Raw genomic sequence first — 23,405 nt, 5'->3', positions numbered from 1 at the left:
ACTGGCTGTCCCCACTAAAACGTCAGGTTGGTTATGTTTCCACGGACAATGGCGCCAATATAGTTAAGGCCATGAGGGACGGTCACTATTTCAGAGTGCCGTGTTTGGCGCACTGTATAAACCTGGTTGTCCAAAAATTCTTGGGTAATAAAGGCAGTGCAGCGTACAGCGTATTGGACACCTGCCGAAAAATGTGCAAGCATTTCAGCCATTCTTTTAAGGCCCGGAAGCAGCTGAGGAGCCTGCTATATCAACGTAAAATGCCAGTGAAAGCACTCATCCAGGAGGTGGTAACACGTTGGAACTCAACCTTCTACATGCTTGAGCGTCTGTATGAGCAGTATACGGAACTCGATCAATATTTCCTTACAGAGGGTACAGAGGAGCTGAGGATGGTTGCGGCGCAATGGAACATAGTTCAAAGCCTGACACGCATGCTTCGTCCTTTTGAGTTCTTCACGCGTGCAGTCAGCAAGGAGGACTCTAATGTGGGAAAAGCTATCCCATTGTTGTACATGCTGGAGGACCAACTGAAGGAGGTGTGTTCTGTGTTTGAAAAAGATGTAAAAAACCAAGACTCTTTTCTTCTGGCTGAGAGATTATTAGAGCTCCTACAAGGTGATGAACGTCTTAAAAAGATCCACTCAGAAGAGCATTACATTTGTGCTACTATTCTGGATCCACGCTACAAAAAGGCGCTGGCAGGCCAAGCATTCTTTCCTTTTGATGATGAACATGTTCCAAAGTACAAACATTGGCTAGCCTTGTCAGCCAAGAGGTTTGAAAGAGAACGGCTGGAAATTGAAGGAAATGGCAGTACATCAGCAGGCCATCCCCAGTCAAAACAATCCACTTCTGCACCTGTGGCTGTGGCACAAGTGACCTCTCAGCCGTTAAAGACACCGGCAACCGGATCATCTGCACGAGACACAACAGAAACATTGGAGGCTGAAGAGGATTGGCTAGCTCTGCGTGGGTTTGGTTCTCAAAAGGTCAGAGGCACAGCAAGAGCTAAGCAAAGTGGAGGAACCTTGGATGAGGAGGACCTTGAGTCGATGGTGAAGGACTATCTGAATGACTCAACAGAGGTCTATGTTAATTCTGACCCATTGGCGTATTGGCATGGGAAAAAAGAATTGTGGCCACAGCTCACCAACCTGGCTTTAAACTACTTGTCTTGCCCACTCGCAAGTGTGTCTTCTGAACTGGTTTTCAGTGCTGCTGGTGGCATTGTAACCCCCAAACGGAGCCGCCTCTCGCCCAAAAATGTGGAGAGGTTAACAATGATCAAGATGAATCAGCACCTCATACCACCAGATTTCAGAGTACGAGAAAGCGTGCCGGATGAAGAGGAGGTGGCCAGCAACATAGATGAGGGAATTTCTACTCTGTCAGGTGACACTGAGCTCACCCTGCCTGAATTCGCAGAGTATGATGACGAAGCCTTATTCTCATTCCTGGACCGTGATACCGAGCCCTGAAAATGAGACAACGAATCAATAACTTTCTTTTTCGTCCTTATTCACTTTTATTCCTGTGTGTCTGTCTTTCTTTGTTGTGCACAGTTAATATATTTCAAACTTTAATCAGATAATCACAAAAACAAGCCCATAAGCGGAACTGTCTTCACTGGTTTGCTAATTGATTTGAAGTTGCCGCAGTCTGCATTCCTCAGGTTCACAAGTTCAGAAGAACATGCTCCTCTATCCTCCTCCTCCAGACTCCTATTTCCATCAAACCAGAGGGCTGGTTTACGCCCAATGAAGAAAGACTCAGCACTTGTGGGGGTGTTGTTGTACCTCTTTGCAGGTGAGTTGACGGCTCTGGGACCATTGTTGGGAAGCTCTAATACCGGATAAAAGTGGTTTGGACCAAATCCCAGGCGGAAATGTTTTTGTTTTTTTGATGACTTGCTTGCCTTTGAGGTGCTCTTAGGGGGGGTTCCGTCTGTTTGTGGGTGAGTTTCGTGGTCTGGGAGCACTGCTGGGACACTCTAATCTTGATTGCATTTGCTTTTCAGGAAATCCGTCGTGGCAACCCCGACTTATGGCCTAGCTACGCAGCGCGTTTGGACCGAAGGCCGAGAAATATTGCAAGTATGAGATTTTGCTTTTGGCCTGTTTGGGGGTGTTATGCTTCTTGGCGGGTGGGTTCGCGGGTCTTGGGGCATTCCTGGGATGGTCTAATACCGGGTAGAAGTGGTTGGGACAAAATCCAGGCCGAATTTGTTTTGGCTATTTCTGACATTTTGCTCAATGTAGCGTTTTCGGGGGCCTGTTTGGGGGGCTTCCTGGTGTTTGTGGGTGAGTTTCGGGGTCTGGGAGCACTGCTGGGACACTCTAATCTTGATTGCATTTGCTTTTCAGGAAATCCGTCGTGGCAACCCGACTTATGGCCTAGCTACGCAGCGTGTTTGGACCGAAGGCCGAGAAATATTGCAAGTATGAGATTTTGCTTTTGGCCTGTTTGGGGGTGTTATGCTTCTTGGCGGGTGGGTTCGCGGGTCTTGGGGCATTCCTGGGATGGTCTAATACCGGGTAGAAGTGGTTGGGACAAAATCCAGGCCGATTTTTTTTTGGCTATTTCTGACATTTTGCTCAATGTAGCGTTTTCGGGGGCCTGTTTGGGGGGCTTCCTGGTGTTTGTGGGTGAGTTTCGTGGTCTGGGAGCACTGCTGGGACACTCTAATCTTGATTGCATTTGCTTTTCAGGAAATCCGTCGTGGCAACCCCGACTTATGGCCTAGCTACGCAGCGCGTTTGGACCGAAGGCCGAGAAATATTGCAAGTATGAGATTTTGCTTTTGGCCTGTTTGGGGGTGTTATGCTTCTTGGCGGGTGGGTTGGCGGGTCTTGGGGCATTCCTGGGAAGGTCTAATACCGGGTAGAAGTGGTTGGGACAAAATCCAGGCCGATTTTATTTTGGCTATTTCTGACATTTTGCTCAATGTAGCGTTTTCGGGGGCCTGTTTGGGGGGCTTCCTGGTGTTTGTGGGTGAGTTTCGGGGTCTGGGCGCACTGCTGGCTATATATACTTTACTTTGCAAGAGGTTTGAAGCAAATCCATGGTGGCAGAGGGGAGTTAGGGCCTAGCTGCAGAGCGCGCGCGGAGTGATTTGGGAAATTTGTGAAAAATTGACTAAGTCCCCATTTTTGTACTTTTGCTCTTTGGCTGTTTGGGGGTCTTCTACTCGTTTTCTCCTGGGTTGACGGCTCTGGGGCCATTGCTGGGAAGCTCTAATACCGGATAAAAGTGTTTTGGACCAAATCCCAGGCGGAATTTTTTTTGTGTTTTTGATGACTTGCTTGCCTTTGAGGTGCTCTTAGGGGGGGTTCTGTCTGTTTGTGGGTGAGTTTCGTGGTCTGGGAGCACTGCTGGGACACTCTAATCTTGATTGCATTTGCTTTTCAGGAAATCCGTCGTGGCAACCCCGACTTATGGCCTAGCTATGCAGCACGTTTGGACCGAAGGCCGAGAAATATTGCAAGTATGAGATTTTGCTTTTGGCCTGTTTGGGGGTGTTATGCTTCTTGGCGGGTGGGTTGGCGGGTCTTGGGGCATTCCTGGGAAGGTCTAATACCTGGTAGAAGTGGTTGGGACAAAATCCTCGCGGAAAAGCCTTATGGCACTTTTTGTAACTTAGGGTTCGTTAGGGTTAGCCCTAGCAGCAAGATTGCATGTGTTTCGGGGTGTTCTAGATTTTTGCAACTGAGTTCTGGGGTCTTAGAGCACTCGTGAGAATGTGTAATTTTGGTTGCAAGTCATTTGAAGAAAATCCATGGTGGGAAAGGGGGGATTTGGCATAGTTAAAGAAAGCCTTTGCCACTATTCTTAACTTAGGGTTCGTTAGGGTTAGCAGTATTTCTATTGCATGTGTTTGAGTGGGGGGATTTCGAGTCTTGGAGCGATGCTTGCTATGGCTACTTTTGCTTGGTTGCTTGCAAGTGGTTTGAAATGAATGCAATCCACGGTGGGTAAGGGGTAATTAGGAAGGGGGTACTTCGGCCTACTTTTACTTTCAAAGTAAGTTTTGTCACCAGTTTTCTGCTAGGCCTCGTTTTTTGAGATTTGATTGGGGGTCTTCTACATTTTTGCGACTGGCTTTAGTAAGGGTCTGGGTGGGAGCACTGCTAGGAAGATCTAATTTTGTTCTAAAACAGTTTACAGTACACCTAGCTTGAGGGGAAAGATCCGCTACATTAATTTGCCCCTACTTATTTATCCTTCAAAAGGTGACTCAGACAGAGTACGCACTTTCAAAAATATTGTACTGTCTACTAGGAAAATCAAATTGTGACTTTTTGCACTCCACAGCCTACATACCTTATATTTATTTATCAGTGGTGTTGTAATATTATATCACTTCCTGTTTTTCGTTGAATAATTACAGGCCGGGTTTCAGTCTCTGCAATGGGGAAAAAAGGATGGAGTCAGGCTTCACATTAGCGAGCCACAATTCAGCATTAGGCATGGGCGGAAAATCCGTTCCGCTCGCGGATTTTGCGGATTTTCGGGAAAACCGCAATCCGCGAGATTTGCGAATCTCCCGCAAAATCCGCAAATCCGCGAGCAGCGGATTTTGCTCGCACTGCTCGCACTGTTCGCGTGAGTTCGCGTGAGTTCGCGCCCCGCGAATAAGTGCAAAATTGCAGAAATACGATTTTAGCAAAACTGAAAGTAACTACTTACCAGGTTCAAAAGTTCAGGCTCATCATTAGTAGCCATTTCCTGTAGTGCTTCCTGAGGGGCCCCTCCAGAGTTCAGTTGCCAGTTGAAACTATTATGTGACCCTGCTCTGAACCTCAGAATAGTTACACATATGCCACAAAGGTCCTGAATTACAGCTAAGGGAGACAAGCAGGAGCCAGGCTGGAAGTTAAAATCCATTAATCAGCCCCTAATTCATTATTGTCAGTTGGGGCAGGGCAGGTGTTGTAACTAATTTTGCAACAATGAAAGCACTTAGCAAGTGCAAAAGATCACTAATCAGGGCGCACTAAGGAAGCAGGTGCCAGCTAAAAAAATATTCTGTGACACATTAATCAGCCCCAAATTAATTCAGGTCACTTGAGGCAGGGAAGGTGTGCTTTGCTTTGCCGAAAATAATGTACACTGGACAACTAGAGGGTGTGGTGATGAAACAGAGGGTGGCATGGGTGGGCCAGAGGGTGGCATGAGTAGTCAGAGAGTGGCAGTGGTGACAGAGAGTGGCAGTGATGAAGAAGAGTGTCCCAAACAGGCTGGACACGTAGAAACAACAAGTTCGCGAAACTTGCGACCCGACAGGTAAGTTCGCAATTTGCGAAAGTGTGCAAAACCCTCGCGAACTGGCAGAAACACGGGCGAACACAAAAAAAAAAAAATCCGCAAATTCGCGGGAATTCGCGGATTTTGCGGATTGCGAATCCGCAAATCCGCAAAATTCGCGAACGCGAGATCCGCAAAATTCGCTCATGCTTATTCAGCATCAGGCAGGCAGTGGACAGGGTGTCTTCTGGTGACCAACATCGATGGACGAAGCGTCGGCTGCAATGGAGGAGTGCCGCTAATAAGAGGATTTTTTTTCTGCAGGCAACTTACTTACCACTTCCAACAGGAGAACTACAACAACATAGATACAGTATCCCTTGCCTTTTTTTTCTGACTGTGACTGCATTTCTTGGATCTCTCTCTGCTTCTAAATTGATCTCTTAACACATCACTTAGTCCACTCCACTATCACATCTGCACCACACATAGTCATTTGTAAGTGCTCCTACGTAATTCGCAAGTCGCAGCACGCCCCAGCCCGTACAGGACTGGGATGGCCCCAATGATGAAGCATGTCACCAAGGGGCAACCCTGGTGAGTGAGGGGACACCTAGAAAAAAAGCAATTTCTCCTTTTCTATCTACTATACCTTCCAGACCAACCCCATTGAGGGTTCTTGTGAAAGGATTTATAGTGACCAGCAAGGCTCTCGGGTATCTGGCTACAGAGACCTTATGTTGAATATCGTTATCAATAATTCCACACAGGCCCTGTACTGTCGCATTCTTTCTTCCACAGTTGTCGAAAGTACTACTTACTTTTCACTGACATGCATGCAGTAGTGCATGCACTTTCAAAGATTGATGGCTAGGTTTGTACCCAAAGAATTGTTTATGTTCATTTGTTTGTCTATGCTGTGCTTTTTTTACAGGGTGTCTTCTGGTGACCAACATCGATGGACGAAGCGTCGGCTGCAATGGAGGAGTGTCGCTAATAAGAGGATTTTTTTTCTGCAGGCAACTTACTTACCACTTCCAACAGGACAACTACAACAACATAGAGACAGTATCCCTTGCCTTTTTCTCTGACTGTGACTGCATTTCTTGGATCTCTCTCTGCTTCTAAATTGATCCCTTAACACATCACTTAGTCCACTCCACTATCACATCTGCACCACACATAGTCATTTGTAAGTGCTCCTACGTAATTCGCAAGTCGCAGCACGCCCCAGCCCGTAGAGGACTGGGATGGCCCCAATGATGAAGCATGTCACCAAGGGGCAACCCTGGTGAGTGAGGGGACACCTAGAAAAAAAGCAATTTCTCCTTTTCTATCTACTATACCTTCCAGACCAACCCCATTGAGTGTTGTTGTGAATGGATTTATAGTGACCAGCAAGGCTCTCGGGTATCTGGCTACAGAGACCTTATGTTGAATATCGTTATCAATAATTCCACACAGGCCCTGTACTGTCGCATTCTTTCTTCCACAGTTGTCGAAAGTACTATTTACTTTTCACTGACATGCATGCAGTAGTGCATGCACTTTCAAAGATTGATGGCTAGGTTTGTACCCAAAGAATTGTTTATGTTCATTTGTTTGTCTATGCTGTTTTTTTTTTACAGGGTGTCTTCTGGTGACCAACATCGATGGACGAAGCGTCGGCTGCAATGGAGGAGTGTCGCTAATAAGAGGATTTTTTTTCTGCAGGCAACTTACTTACCACTTCCAACAGGACAACTACAACAACATAGAGACAGTATCCCTTGCCTTTTTCTCTGACTGTGACTGCATTTCTTGGATCTCTCTCTGCTTCTAAATTGATCCCTTAACACATCACTTAGTCCACTCCACTATCACATCTGCACCACACATAGTCATTTGTAAGTGCTCCTACGTAATTCGCAAGTCGCAGCACGCCCCAGCCCGTAGAGGACTGGGATGGCCCCAATGATGAAGCATGTCACCAAGGGGCAACCCTGGTGAGTGAGGGGACACCTAGGAAAAAAAGCAATTTCTCCTTTTCTATCTACTATACCTTCCAGACCAACCCCATTGAGTGTTGTTGTGAATGGATTTATAGTGACCAGCAAGGCTCTCGGGTATCTGGCTACAGAGACCTTATGTTGAATATCGTTATCAATAATTCCACACAGGCCCTGTATTGTCGCATTCTTTCTTCCACAGTTGTCGAAAGTACTACTTACTTTTCACTGACATGCATGCAGTAGTGCATGCACTTTCAAAGATTGATGGATAGGTTTGTACCCAAAGATTTGTTTATGTTCACAATTGTTTGTCCATGCTGTGCTATTTTTTCTTGTCTCCCAAAACCTTTCCCAAAAACCCCCGTACCCATCCATTTTTCAAACCCTAACCCTCTTCCCCCGGGCTGTGTGGTTTTGATTGATGTGTGACTAAATTACAGCAATAAATCCACACACTTGCTGGGGAGGATAAGGTGATAGCAACAGGCTGGTGAAGAAATCCGAGGATATATTCTTACTACTGACGGTAGTACTACTAAAGTCCTAGGACTCTTGGATTCACTTCACTTACTCTGTGAGAGGCACTTAGTGTTGAAAACATTTGGGCATTTACACTTAAAGGAAGAAAATGGAACTAAACTTTCAGGAAAACAAAGTCACTGTTAAACCCCCACCCACCAGGCAAGCAGTAAGAAACGGGTATGCTCAGATAAAGTTTGAAAAAGTATATTTATATCCCTAACAAAATAACCTCCCGCAAGACCCTCCTTAACCCCAACGATTGTCCTTCAAAAGTCCCCAAAAACCCAACTCCCAATTCCCACCCCCCAAAAGTCTCTAAAAAAGGGGCAAGGGACACTATGGGTGGATGCTGTCAACTTTTTGGGCCAGGGCATCATGCTCCTGGCGGAGCAAGGTGTGCTCTACGCGGAGCCCCTCCAACTCCTTTGAAAAGTGGTGGAGCTCCTGCTGGAGGCGGGACACCATCAGGGTACTGCGGCGCAGGCGTGCCTTCAATGCCTTGCAGGTGCAACGGCTGTGAGAGGAAGCTGTTGTCCTTGCTACTCGGCGGTGGCGTTTGGCTTTGGCAGCCCGGCTCAGTCTGGGTGGACCACTGTGCTGGGTGGCAGCCCGTGGGGGCACGGAGGCCGATGCAGACGACGTAGTTGTTGTGGTCGACTGCACACTTTCTTCGTCCTCCAGGGCCACCAGCCGCCGATATTCGGCCACAGTGGCATCGATCCTCCGTTGCCGGGCCGCTCTAGCCAGCTCCTTCCTCCTTGTTCGTTTGGAAGGAGAACCTATATGAAGAAAGAAATACATAGTCTGTAACCAATGCTCTTTAAGATTAACTCAATCATTCAGCAGAAATTTGTGTTGCACTACAACTAGCAACTTGCAAGCGCATTACATAACTATTGAGGCCAGTATCTATCTAACCTCACACTTCTTCATCCTTGCTCTAACATTAGTGGGAGTTTAAGGAACAAATTCTACGAGCACTATGGACTTCCATTGGAGTCGACTATGAAAGTACACCAGTCTTATTCTTCTTCTTGTCTCTTGTTTAGGAAAATTGGTACGTTATCTTCTGCAAGCCGGCATAATGCCAGCGCAGTAAACTTTCACCCGAGAAAAAGAGACGCACGCCATGAGGAGTGACCTAGACTTGCGTTGCGTTACTGTACCCGTCCAGTACATGCAGGTGGTGAAGCTCTTACTTTTCTATTACGGGTGGCACTGAGAATACTCTGTTACAACTCAAGGGCTACTGCTTAATTAATTTAACTTTCACCCTACAGTGGAAATGAGTACTAGAAATGGAAAATTGAAGAAGATAAATAATCTGATTATCTATCACCTCACATGGGATGTTTTTGCTTATATATGGGATGACTTTAGGTGCTTTGCTTTTTATTGAGTGACCAGTGGTACATCCACACATGAATGACTGAGTACTACTAAACTTATTAAGAGAGGTAGGGAGTGGCCACCGTAATAACCGGATCTATGCTGTGCTTGCAATACAAACTACTGCTACTATTGATGGTAGTATTTGGACAAAATTAAAACTTCTTTTCCTTGCCTTTCCTACACTGGAACGGACGTGCAGGTGCAGTGTTACATGCTCTTCAAAGTTACACTTAGTTCATCCACTGACCGTCTACTCTCTCTAGATCATGGGTACTCACAAACTTTCTCTCAGGGGCTAAATTTACAGTGTAGTTTGTGGCCGAGGGCCGCACTGGTGGGGGTGGAGTCAGAGGGGGCGGGGCTAAAGCAAAACGAAAACTTGTGACCATGAGGTTGCACACAGGTCCCTGCAGCAGATGCCTTCATCCACTGAGCCACCAGACCCAGCATTTACATACATCTCTCTCCCTCCTGCTCTCCCTCCTGCCCTCCCTCTCCATCTCTCTCTCCCTCCTGCCCTCCCTCTCCCTCCCCCTCTGTCATCTCACTGTGTGTGTGTCTATCTGTGTCAGCCTTCAGCCCGGGTTGAGACCGCTTCCTCAACGCGCACACACAGACAACAACACCAAAGTACTTAACAGGTCTTTAAAAGACCATTAACATATTATTGAGGCTTTGTTTGTTGTAGCGCCCCTGCATCTCCACCCTGACAATCACTGCTTGCCCGGCCCCACAGAGCAGAGGCTTTGTTCTATTTCACCTCTTTGTGGCCTTGCATCTCCACTCTGCTCTGTGGGGGCCGGGGGAGCAGTGATTGTCAGAGTGGAGATGCAGGGGCGCTAACAGGTGAAATACAACAAAGCCTCTGCTGTGGGGGCCGGGGGAGCAGTGATTGTCTGCAAGGTCTGCGTACCGCCAAGGAAGGCTTGCCGGGCAACCACCGGCCCGCGGGCCGTACTATGAGTACCCCTGCTCTAGATACACATATGCTATCTAAGAGTCAGATAGTAGCATGATCCAGGTATATGGACACATACAGTTTCTGTGTCACCCACCCAGGCTGTTGTCCTTCCACCCATCATTGCTTCATCATTCACCCAGCCATGCATCTCATATTCTTGCCTTCCCAGCTAGTCTTCAATCTCAATAAGTAAGGAATATATAAGAGCTTACCTCTGGCCGCCACCACCACCGTCTCAACTCTCACAGCCGCCGCCTCCTCCCCTGAAGAATTGCCCTCCGCCTCCGTGTCGAGCACCACCACCTCCACGCTGGCCCCGCCACCAGATGTTCCACCTACAAAGTACATTTAAGAATGTTAGAATAAAGCACTCACTAGTCTTTGGTCTAGGAATGAAGACATGTGAAAACAATGTAATTTGTGACTGTCTACTTTAAAGTTAAAAAAAATGTCCCTTTTTCCAGGGAAGGTTGTCTTGCTGCACTTTTTGGCACAACTGATGAAGGCTGGTTTTTTAACACGCACCATTTTTCTCCACACAGACAGAAAATGGACTTCTAACAACAAGATCAAGTTGAAACCAGGTGAGAGCTCGGCTCGACCACAAGAAATGTCTTCAATTAATCGTCAGCACTAACCACTTTTCCATTATCAGTTAAACGTTTAGTTTTATTATGACTTCATTTTAATAAATGTGTTTACTTTTAATAAAGCTTTTAAACTTAAATAGAATCTGTGTTTTTTGGTCCAGACTAGAGTGACTGAGCGAAAGGTTTTGCAATTTTTGAAAGCATGAGTCCAGATAGAACACTTCAAAAGACATTATGGACAATCCCAGAGGACTGCACTAAGTTGATAGAGCTATTGCTGACTAGAATGGGAGTTTCGCCAACCGTGCAATCTTAGTTAGCTACACAGACAGACTAATAAGAATAATCTAGTAATACCACAGGGAGTCATAGTAGAGGCAGGATAAGAATTTAGATACAGTCTACAAGAAGATCAAAGACAATTTAGAAAAAAGTCAAATGAGGAACGCTGGGAAAAATAGGTACTAGTCTAAAATGAAAACTTACTGGGGCCAGCAAAGGAGCCCTCGCCTGCCCGATCCTGGCCCTGTTGAACAGCATCCGCCGCCTGCTGCTCCTGTGTCCTCCTCCCCTCGCCCCTGGGGGGAGCTGACGTACAACATGAAAGAAAGAACAGAAAACATGGATGATTGTTGCTTGTCAATGTCAACCAAATCAAACATTTCAAAAGAACAATAACAAAATATTTCCGCGAAATTATATTGATTAGGGTTAGTTTTCATTTATTTGCGGACCTGTGACTTCGAAAGTCACGTAACTCACTAAACAAAGTACTGAAAGGTTCACCTAGGACTGGCAGGCAGCAGTCCGCAGGCAAGACGCAAAGTGACAGACAAACTCCATTGTGATTTCAGTCAGATCAGTGACAACACTAACAGTTGCCTGCTACATTACCAGTCATTTAAATAGTCAAACTATCAATCCACCGCCACTATTTTTCTTATTGTCAGGGGTACAAAGGAAGGGGCAGATTTAAGCCCCTTGCGGCTCTTTTGCTCCGTTCTTGCGTGACTTTTGTGACGCAGCAGCTAAACAAAAAAGGGCGCCATGGTGCGGCGTATAATATTATAACAACGTGACGCATTTGGGAGATGCATCCCGTTATAAAGCCCTTGCGCCATCAGGGGGCGTTGCGGCGCAAGGGAGGGCATTCCTGCGCTGGAACACATCCTAAAAGTGGCTGAGGGAAATCTACAAAATTTCAATCAGTCACCTTTAGGACAATGATGCGTCACACAAACCCTGCACCTGCTTGAAGCAGACGTACGGCTTGACCCAGCATTGGGGAGATAGGGTACCCCAGAGCATTGCTGGAGCTGCGCCATCGTTGCGACGCAACTCCAGCAGTAAAGCTTCGGTGACGTTTTGGGCCCATGGTGCGCCGCATTGCAAATACGGCGCACCATGTTTGGTGGTGGTAGCGGGCCGCACAATTAATGGCGCATCCCTGCTACTTTGCAGGGATGCGACGGTAATTGCAATTCTGCCCCTTAGGGGCATACTTACTTACGCGTTCTGGCGCATCTCCAGAGATGCGCCAGATCAAATGCGTCACGCAAAACTACCCTTGCGACACGGCAGATGCGCCTCATTTACAATGTGGCGCGCCCTGGCGCAAGGGTAGGCACTTGCGTGACGCATCTCGTCACGTAAGAGCGGCGCATCGCTGGAGTCACGTCGCCAACGCAATGCAACTCCAGTAATGCTAAGGGCCACCCAATACTTAACATGCTGTGTCAGTCCTTTCGCCTTTTTCAAGCAGGCATAAGGAATTGAATTGACGGAGCAGCGTCGCAGAAGTGCCTGCGTTAAATCTTGTAGATTTCACGCAGGCAATTTTGCGAGGCGCACAGCCGCCGGACCGCCCACCCTGCGTACTAGGAACGCACCCATTGTGGTGCAGGCCCATGGCTTTATAACGTGACGCATCTCCCTAGATGCGTCATGCTGTAAATGACTCGCAGGGATGCGGCACGTTTACGCCGCTGTTGCGTCACGCAAGGCAACGTAAACGTGGCGCAAGGGGCTTGTAAATGTAATCTGCCCCCTAGTGTCTAGCATTACGCAGTTCTGTAAAGTACACTCATACATAATAGTTACTCAGGCCAATGAGACCACAAAATAGAAAACAAATAAGCATAGTAGCAACGCCACTGAGAAGGAGAGCAGTGCACCTGAAATGCACAGAAGATTTTGAAATATAATTTAACTACAATGTACTCGTCATCAGCGGCATTATTGGCTTGCTCCATGTAAAAAACAAATATTTGCAATACAACAACACAGAGCAGGAGAAAACATCATAGTAGTGAGTGATTAAATGGCTACTACTACTCACCAAGCCCGGGGATCTCCAAGCCGAGCTGGTCCAGCAGGTCGCGCTCGCGGTCTAGGAGGTCCGTCCAGCGATGGGTGACCTGGCTGTAGGTGCGCTGGACCCCGTAGAGGTGGGATATGGCCCAGCACACCTTCTCCCACCGCTTCCGGCGCTCCCGCATGTTGTAGCCGCCGGCCACGATCCTGTCGCCTCCCGCGACGGTCCTGGGCAGGCGGCGCTGGACGAAGTAGACCAGTGCGCCCACTTCCTACGGGCTGAATATCTCCCGTCGCGTCACCTGCTCCCCCCTCAATCTCCCGCATGCTGTCCTGGCACTGGGTCCAGCACTACTCCCCGCCGCCGCTGCGGCCCTCAAGTGCCTGGGCAGCTTCACGGCGCCTGGCTTGACCATGGTCTGGGCAGGTAAGGTAGGAAGAAGTAGAAAATTAAGAAAGAATAGGATAGGGAAGAAGAAAAGAAAAGAGTTTAAAAAAGTAGTTTAAAAGTAAAGAAAAATAGCACAAAAGACAAAAATATACAGCTAGGAAAAGAGAGGGATAGATAAGAAGCAAAATCGTAAAAAAAAAACTGAAAACAAGCAAAGGATGGCAAAGATACCAAGAGGATTAAACACCATGCCCAGACACAGGAAATGAATGAAAAACAAGATGGCCGGCGCCCGTTCACGAGCGCGAAAGTAAGTTCGCGTGAGATTTCCCTCGCGATCTCGTGCGAACCTCTACTCGCAATGCGCTTACTGCGCGAGATTATACATAGCGGGCGGGAACGGAAATACGTCACGCAAACAAAATGGCCGCGCCCGTACTCGACCTTGGGGTAAATTCGCGTGTTGCCCTGCAAGCGGCTCGCGAATACTGCAAAAAAACTCGCGAAACAACAAGCCGCAAAAAAATAAAAAGCTCATTCGCACGAATTGGCGGCTTCCGCGGTCGGTTTCGCACGACGCCGCGCCGCGCGAATAGCGCGAAAAAAACGAAAAACGATTTTTGCAAAAGCAAAAGCAATGAGCAGGTGCAAAAGGTCAACCTCATGATTTGTAACGATTCCCTGTAGTGCTTCCTGAGGGGGCCCCTCCAGAATTCGGTTGCCTGCTTGTAACTATTGTGTGACCCTGCTCTGACCTTAACTGTATGCCACAAAGGTCCTGATTTACAGCTAAAGGAGCAGACAAGCAGGTGCCAGGCTGGAACTTCAAATTCTTTCAGTGACACATTAATTAGCCCCTAATGCATTATTGTCAGTTGGGGCAGGGCAGGTGTTGTTAATAAACTAACCCCAAATTAATTCATGTCAGTTCAAGCAGGGCAGGTGGGCCTGCTTTCCCCCCCCATCTTCTACAGTGATGATGAACCAGAGGGTGGCATTGATGTAACAGAGGGTGGCATGGGTCAAAGAGAGGGTGCCAGTGGTGAAACAGAGGGTGCTGGGAGGCTGTGATGATGAACCAGACGTAGAAACAACATAGTCGCGACCGTTGCGAGCCGACAAGTAAGTTCGCAATTGCGAACTAGTACCAAATCCTCGCGAACTGGCAGAAACACTTGCGAACACACAAAAAAAAAATCCGCAAATTCGTGAGAATTCGCGGATTTTGCGGATTGCGAATTCGCAAATCCGCAAAATTCGCGAACGCGAGATTCGCAAAATTCGCCCATGCTTACTAGGATTACAGGTAAGTAACTAATTCATCTTGCTGGTCAAGCACACCAAATGGGATATGATGGATCTGAAGTCCCTGTAGGCTCAGAACCAGGGGGATCTATCAGATTTTGTCTAGATTTTGGAGGAGAATGCAAAAAATCGCGAGTGATGGCAGCGGAACCGTAATTGTGTTGACAAGAGACCTCTCTACTTTTCCTACCCAGATCTCACAGTGTTGTCTGATGGATCGATTCTGTGTTGGGGAGGCCAACTCAAAGAGGTGGAGATTAGAGGCATCTGTTCTCCAGCGAAAAACCAGTTCCATATCAACTTTCTGAAGCTGAAAGCCACGCTCTTGCTGTGTAAAGCCTTACTGCCCACCATCAAAGGGAAGCCACTGCCTGTGCTTACAGACCAAACCATTGCCATGTGGTACTACAGCAAGCAGAGCTATGGGGGTTCATGGTACCTGTGAAAGGAGGCTTTGCATTGCTAGATATGGCTGGTTCACCAAGGGATTATTCTGGTGGCACACCACTTGGCAGTTTCCTTAAAAATCAGAGTGAATTAAATAAGACATCAAGCCTTGCAGTTCATGATTGGCCATTACATTCGGAGCTGCCCCTTTATTATTTTCTGCAAGTGAGGAGAGATCAGGCACAATGTTTTCGTCACTGTAGATAATGCATTTCAGCTCTTTTGCATGTTGGAGTTTATTTCCTGGAGACAAACTCCATGTAGGGCGGATCTCGGGACACTGCTGATACCTCCCCTGCCCTGAGGTCTGAAGAAGGTCAGGATAGACTGGACCTAAGTCATCCTAGTGTCTCTTGATTGGGTATAGAAAGAATTGTACCCCAATTTCCGGGGCTTGAGCATTTGCCCCTCTATCAGGCTGCCTCTTCAGGAGGATCTCCTGTTATAGCCACAGAGCAGGGTTCTCTACTCTTTGTAATCTACGCCTCCATGTTTTGAAATTGAGCAGTGGCAGTTGAGTTCTTTGAACCTTCATGCTGAAGTCGTGAACGTCATCTTGGTAGCCACGCATCCCTTCATCTAAAGCTGTATGCCCCTGGCGTTGGCATATGCTTGTGGTCTTGTGCGCTACTAAACAGATAGTCCCAATCCATGACAAAGTGTCCAATGTTCTGTTGTATGTGCTGTCCCTTTACAAAGTCAAGGCCTTGCTTTGCGCACTGATAAAGGGGACCTGTTGGCTATTTCAGCCTTCTTACAGGAGCCGGCCAGCCATCATTATTTGACTATCTCATGGTAATGCATTTCCTTAAAAGGTCACAACATACGTTTAACCCTTTGTGTTTGTTGTGCTCAATGGCTTTTTTATGTTTGGTTCTCACATTCCTCGTATATGGTCCTTTTGAGCACAAATACAGTTGTCATATTATGCTCCTTATCATTAAGACAGCCTTTCATGTCGCCATATCATCTGGGCTACAGATCCACAAGTTGCAGGCTCTTTATGCTAACCTGCACTATAACACATTCAGTCAAGCATTCTAGGACCGGTCTCTGGCTATCAGCCGTCTTCAGCCCGGATAGCATGACTCCAGTGGTGTAGTGAGCACTGGACCCACGTCTGGGCATACCCTTCCCACAAAGGGCGATCTTCAAAACAAGATGATGGACGGAATATTACGCAGTGGCAAAACATTCACCCCAGTCGCAGATATGGGTTTAATCCATCGTTATTTTTCTCACCATGCAGCCCCAGTTCAGACATGGCCATATGCAAATCAGTCTTGACCCTGTGCCTCATGGGAACAGTCCAGCCCGAACTGCCAAGCCATGTCTTCCCTGGACCGGTATCAAGCATCCTAGGACCGGTTTCTGGCTATCAGCCGTAATCAGCCAGGATAGATTGACTCCAGTGGCTTAGTGAGCACAGGACCCACGTCTGGGCATACCCTTCCCACATACAGTGAACAGCAAAACAAACAAGATGATGGACTGCATGTTGCACATTGGCAAAACATTCACTTCCAGTCACAGATCTGGGTTTAATCCATCGTTATTTTGCTCACCACGCCGCCCCAGTTCAGACATGGCCATATGCAAATCAGTCTTGACCCTGTGCCTCATGTGAACAGTCCAGCCCGAACTTCCAAGCATTGAATAATAGGGCCCCAGGTGCTTTCAGGGCAACTGCCGTACACCACATTTTTTCCATATTCGTTGATGCTCTGTACTCGGGCAGCATTCTTGCCAAAAATGGTCACTTCTCTTCCAGGGGATACTCATCAATAGTCATAAGCAGTGAATTATCCCCGCCCATGTGCGGGTCCCCGGAGCTTATAACAATATATATACATATAAATGCTTAAGGAGCAACGCTGCAGGTTAAAGGCTTTAATTCATATGCTATGAAAAGACCTAATTGATGGCAGCAAAGACATCGGCAAGACTCAATGGAGGGCTAGCACTGTGACCGGCTGAACAACTACAAGCACCAGCATGCACCAGTACCTCATCCCACTGTGGTGTCCATCAGGGGGCAAAAAGACACCCTAAATATGCAACAGACTGTGTGCACATCACCTGATTTTGTTGCTTGCCGAAGCTTACCTTCGATAAAGGTCAAAGGATGACCGAAACGCGTCAGGACTGCTGAGCTGCCAATAAATAAATCAATGTCTGCAGCGGAGCGGGTACGGCTTTATCTCTCCGGGAGGGGAGCAGCTGTTGTTTCACATATATATATATATAAATATATTAAATAACTATGCAGCCCCATAAAATCCCAACTAAAACAGGGGCAAACAGCCAGAAAATAACTTATCCATACTTGCATATTAACATAAATGGCTTCATACAAGAATTTCTTTATTTTCCAGAACAAGGAAAAACACAAGTTTTTGAAGGCAGTTTGGCCCATAGGCTCCATAGGAATTACTGTCCTGGGACAGAAAAGAAAACTGGCACCTCGCCTTTAAGACTTCCAAGAATCTAGGTACTTTGCCTTTAAGAACCCCAACATGCACCACAGGTGACAGTTAGGTCAGTTCTTTTTTCCTGCTCCTTCAGTGAGGATCCTGGAGCTTGAGCTCGACAAATTTTTGACTTGTTAGTCAGAAATTGTTATTTTCTTGCTGTTTAGCATTTCTCCTGTGCTGGAAGAAGATTTTTCTTCTTTTTCTGACAGAAACTTGTCATCTTTTTCTGTCAAAATGCCAGCTCTCTTCAGAAATTGTCCATCTTGTGGAAAAAAGATGGCTAGATCAGATCCACACTCTGTGTTTATCGCCTGTCTTCCTTCCTCTCATAAGGTAGACTCTTGTTATGATTGCCAGAAGTTTTCTTCAAGAACTCTCCGTGGTAAAGAGAGGATTCGGCTTCAGGCGGTGATGGAGAGAGGAAAAACACATCCAGAAAGTGGCCTTGGGGATCAAGAGCCCTTCTCTCATCAAAAGCATCAACACCTTCTGCAGTCTGCCTCTTCTACGCCGAGAAAAAGGAAGATTCCAGCTTGTTAACTGTCAGTGTCACTGCCACCATCGAAGAAAAGGCGTGAACACTCTCCTACGTCAAGACGGCGTAAGTCTCCGTTGTCGAGAAAGGCCTCGACGTCGAAGCGTCCTGCTTCGGAACCGAGGTATGGCCAAGATATGGGTTTATCGATGTCAAAACATGTATCGTCGCCTAGAGCCCCATCGACGTTGAGACACTCTCCGTCACCTCATTGTAGGTCGACGTTGAGAAGCTTGTTGACGTCAAAGAGACACGAACACCGGTCGACTTCAAGAGCAAGACACCATTCGACGTCGAGATCACCACGGCGTCGACGGCGTTCGACGCCGAAGTCTCCACGACGTCGACGGCGTTCGATGTCAAGATCTCCCCAACGTCATGCCAGATCAACGTCCAGGTCCAGGTCTCCTGTGAAGATGTCGAAATCTGCACAGCCCTTGACTCCTACAGGGCATTATCGTGGTTCGACATCGAGGGAGGTCCAGTTTTAGACGTCAAGGGACCAAGAACATGCTGGGGCCTCGGAGGAGGTTGCAGGTGCATCTCGTTCTCCCTCCAGATCTTCGTCACCTGAACTTAATATTGTGCAGATTTCACTGGAGGCCTCTCCGGAAGCTGGGGAAGAACCTCGGCAGAAGAAGGCTAAGTCCATCAGCAGTATTGGTTCGGACTACTCCCGTACCTCCTCTCCTTACCGTCTCTCAAAGTCTCCAGTACGAACGCCTCGGAGATCTCCACGAAGATCGAGGACACCCACTGTGGTATCTTCAAAAAGAAGAACTCCACCAAGATCACGCTGTCCACGATGCCGCCGGAGGCATTCAAGGGACAGATCTAGATCCTTGCATTCTTCTTCAAGGAGGAGTCCCCGAAGACCTCGCACTTGGTCTACTTCATCTACCAAATCCTCTAGGAGAGATTAATCTCCTACTTGTACTTCTACGCCTCCATTCCGGGTTTCGCCTGTGGATGATCTCACTACCTTCAATGAGGTGTTATGTCGAGGAGCGAGCAAATTGAATATAGAGATGTCGGTACCTAAGGTATCCACCACGGTGATCTTTGAGACCCTACACCACCGTTCCTCAGCAAGGCCTTTGCTTCCTCTTGTTCCTGGCATTATTGATCTTGCCACTCAGACTTTTCTTACTCCTGGAACAGTGGGGCCTGTGCCTGTGCCTTCGTGTATAGCTAAGAAGTATAAGGCTCCTGAACAGGACCCATTATTCCTTCGTTCAGATCCTCCAGCAGATTCCATCATTGTGGCAGCGGCGAGGAAAACGCAGTCATCGATGTCTTCATCCTCCACTCCTCCTGATAAGGACAGCAACGTGATGGATTCCATGGGCAGAAAAATTTGCAACACATCTGCCTCTTTTATGAAGGTATCCAGTGCGTCCGCTCTATTGGGAAGATACGACAGGTCCTTTTGGGATTCCCTGGGTTGTTTTGTTGACAAGCTTCCTAAAGAAGATCAACAAGACTTTCGAGAAATCTTGCAGGAAGGAGGTCTTGTCGCTAACCAAATGATTAGCACTTCAGAGAATGGGGCTGATTTGGCTGCTCAGAGATACATTCATACGTTCATGGTATCTGTTCAAGACGGGCTGCATGGCTACGACTAACAGGCCTTAAACCAGAAGTGCAGCGAAAAATCACTAACTTGCCGCTTAATGGTTCTTCTCTCTTCGGTCTTCATGCAGATGAGGAGATGACAAAAATGAAGGCGGAATTGGACGCAGTTAAGGCGGTAGGTCTTGATAAGAAGAAAGACTTTTGCAAACGTTTTCGTCCCAATGATAAACGTCAATTCCAACAGAAAGGTCAATCGAACCAGTTGTCGTCGCAAGGTCAACAGCAGCAGCAAAGGTCTCATTTCCAACAAAGACGTCCAGGGAGAGGAAGAGGCAACAATAGACAACAGGCCTCTACCTCAAAGCAACCAGCGAAACAATGAGCAGTTCCTTCTTACAAACGTGTTGGCCACTCCGGTAGGAGGAAGTATTGTTGGTTTTCTGGAGGAGTGGCGCAAGATAAAAAAAAAGTGGGTGTTAAACTATTGTAGAAAATTGATATCTGCTACGTTTCAAGACTCCTCCTCCCTCCATCCCTCCGAGGGCTCTTGGATCGTGTCATCCCATACTTCTAAAGGAGGTACGCAGTCTTCAAGAAAAAGAAGCCATAGAACGTGTCCCAATTCATCAGAAGCACCAGGGCATATACTCTTGTTACTTCCTGGTCCAGAAAAAGGGTCCCTCTGTGCAGTACAGGGCTATTCTGGATCTTCGCATCTTAAACAGATACATAAGAAAGGAAAAGTTCTGGATGCTGGCTCTACACCAGGTCTTTCCACATTTACATCAAGGAGACTGGATGTGCTCCATAGATTTGCAGGACGCTTATTTCCACATTCCAGTGTCCAGGAAGCATCTAAAGTTTCAATGTTTTCAAGTGGCTTGGCATCATTATCAGTTTCCAGTTCTGCCATTTGGACTCAAGTCAGCACCAAGAACGTTTTCAAAGTCCATGGCGGTGGTGGCAGGTTTTCTGCGCAAGCAAGGAATTTTCATTTACCCATACCTCGACGACTGGCATCTGAAGAGTTCCACTCCATCTCTTCTTCAGTCGCATCTGTCTGTCACTCTTCACATTCTGAGCAACCTGGGTCTTCGAGTCAATTACAAGAAATCGAGTCTCAACCCCACTCAGAACATTCACTATCTGGGATCGTCCTTGGACACCGTGGAAGGAAACGTGTGTCCTTCGGAGGAGAGGTTCATATCTATCAGGAAGAAGTCTCAAGAACTTCTTCAGACTCTTCTCCCTACGGTCAGATAAGTGTCCTCTCTCCTAGGGTCATTGTCCATAATGTGGGATTGCACATGCGTCCTCTTCAGCAGGCTCTGGAGGACCAGTGGGCGCAGGCTTCAGGGAAGTGGGAGGATTGAATTGCACTTCCGCAGTCTGCCAAGGACTCTTATCAGGTGGAGGGCAAGGAGAGCGAATCTTCTGCAAGGGGTTCCCTTTCACCAAGAGACTCCAACACAAACTATCGTGACAGATGCCTCACTGCAGGGCTGGGGTTCCCATATGGATCACCTCCAAGTGCAGGGCCGGTGATCGGACACGGAGAAGGGTTATCATATCAACTTCCTAGAACTGAGAGCAGTCCAGCTGGCTCTCAAATCCTTCTTCCCGTCTCTGAAATCCCACTCCCTCTTAGTTCAGACAGACAATGCCACAACAATGTTTTACCTGAACAAGCAGGGAGGCACCAGATCCAGAGTTCTATCCCAGGAGGCGCAAGCAATTTGGAAGTGGTTTCTGGCGAGACATCTGACCATCAAGGCAGTTCACGTCCCAGGTGCCCTAAATGTTCAGGCAGACTTCCTCAGCAGGGAGTTTTTGGAGAGGCGCATGACTGGGTGCTCAACAGCGACGTGGCTCTCGACATTTTTCAACACTGGGGTTTTCCAGGCAAAGACTTGTTCGCAGACGCAACAAACGCCAAATGCCCCGTCTACGCATCCAGGTTTCCCCAACCAGGTTCGAGCGGGAATGCGCTGCTGATGAGCTGGACCCAGAACTTGCTCTATGCCTTCCCCCCACTGCCTCTCATTCCAGCGGTGATCACCAAATTCTACAGGACCAAATCCAGGATGATACTGATAGCTCCGGAGTGGCCGTGTCATTGGTGGTACCCGGACCTTCTGCAGCTCTCCGAAGTTCCACCTCAGAAGTGTTCTTGCCGTCCGGACCTGCTGTCCAAGAGTCAAGGGAGAGTGTTCCATTCCTGCCTTCCCTCACTGCGGCTGACAGCATGGCTCCTGAAGTCTTGCAGTATGGGCATTTAGACTTACCAGATGACTGTATGAACATCCTCAAGGAGGCTAAAAAACATTCCACTAGAGCTTCCTACGCTTTCAAATGGAAGCGTTTCTACATCTGGTGTGTGAATAATGGACATGACCCAGTCTCTGGTCAGGAACAAGTCATACTGCCATATTTGTTATATCTGGCTAAGTCGGGGCTGCAATTCTCCTCCATCAAGGTACACTTAGCAGCCATCACAGCGTACAGAAAGTCCCCTACACAGGGCTCTTTCTTTAAGATGCCAATGGTAAAGGATTTTTTAGAAGGACTAAAAAAGGTGTATCCACCAGTGCGAGCTCCTTCTCCTCCATGGGAGCTCAATTTAGTCTTGACCAAACTGATGGGAACACCTTTTGAACCAATACATAAGTCTTCTTGGCACCACTTATCTTGGAAAGTGGCTTTCTTGGTCGCAATCACTTCTGTTCACAGAGTAAATGAATTGCAAGCTTTGTTCTGTAAGGAACCCTACACAGTATTTCATGCAAATAGGGTGGTTCTTAGAACTCACCCTAGTTTTCTGCCAAAGGTGGTGTCAGAGTTCCACATCAACCAGGGAATCACATTACCTACTTTCTTTTCCAATCCCTCTACGCCCCCTGAAAGGGCCTTACATTTTTTAGACCTTAAGAGGGTGTTGAAGTTCTACCTAGATAAAACTAAAGGTATTGGAAAGACGGACAGATTATTTGTCAATTATGGTCCTATTAATACGGGCTTAGCAGCATCTAAGCGGTCCATCTCAAGTTGGATAGTTTCTTGTATTTCCTTCACTTATCAGTTGGCTAATAAAGTTCTTCAAGGAAGACCAAGAGCTCAATCAACCAGAGGAAAGGCCTCAACTACGGCTCTCCTCAGAAATGTGCCCATAGCAGAAATTTGCAAAGCAGCCACATGGCGGTCTGTTCATACTTTTTCTCGCCATTACTGCTTAGATTCAGATACTCAGGCAGATGCGCAAGTAGGTCAAGCATCTCTGAGGAATCTGTTTGGTTGATTATTGGTACCTATTACTTTAAGATTGGTTTTATTTGTAGTGCTACATTGCTAGTCCGCGAAGTGTGGGGTATGGGCTTGCTATTCTATTCACTGCTTATGACTATTGATGAGTATCCCCTGGAAGAGCAGGATAAGTTACTTACCTGTAATCCTAGTTCTCTTCCAGGGATATACTCATCAAAGTCATAAGCACCCTGCCCCCCTTCCCGGTCCAGCAATGTTTAGTACTGGTTTTAAATGATATGTTACTCTCCTTTACAAAAAGAACTGACCTAACTGTCACCTGTGGTGCATGCTGGGAGCACGGGGCTCTCTGAGGTTCTTAAAGGCAAAGTACCTAGATTATTGGAAGTCTTAAAGGCGAG

This window comes from Lissotriton vulgaris, chromosome 12, assembly GCF_964263255.1.
Source record: "Lissotriton vulgaris chromosome 12, aLisVul1.2, whole genome shotgun sequence".
Classification (NCBI taxonomy): Eukaryota; Metazoa; Chordata; class Amphibia; order Caudata; family Salamandridae; genus Lissotriton; species Lissotriton vulgaris.
The sequence above is the reverse complement of the archived record's forward strand: the minus strand, read 5'-3'. Positions refer to the sequence as shown.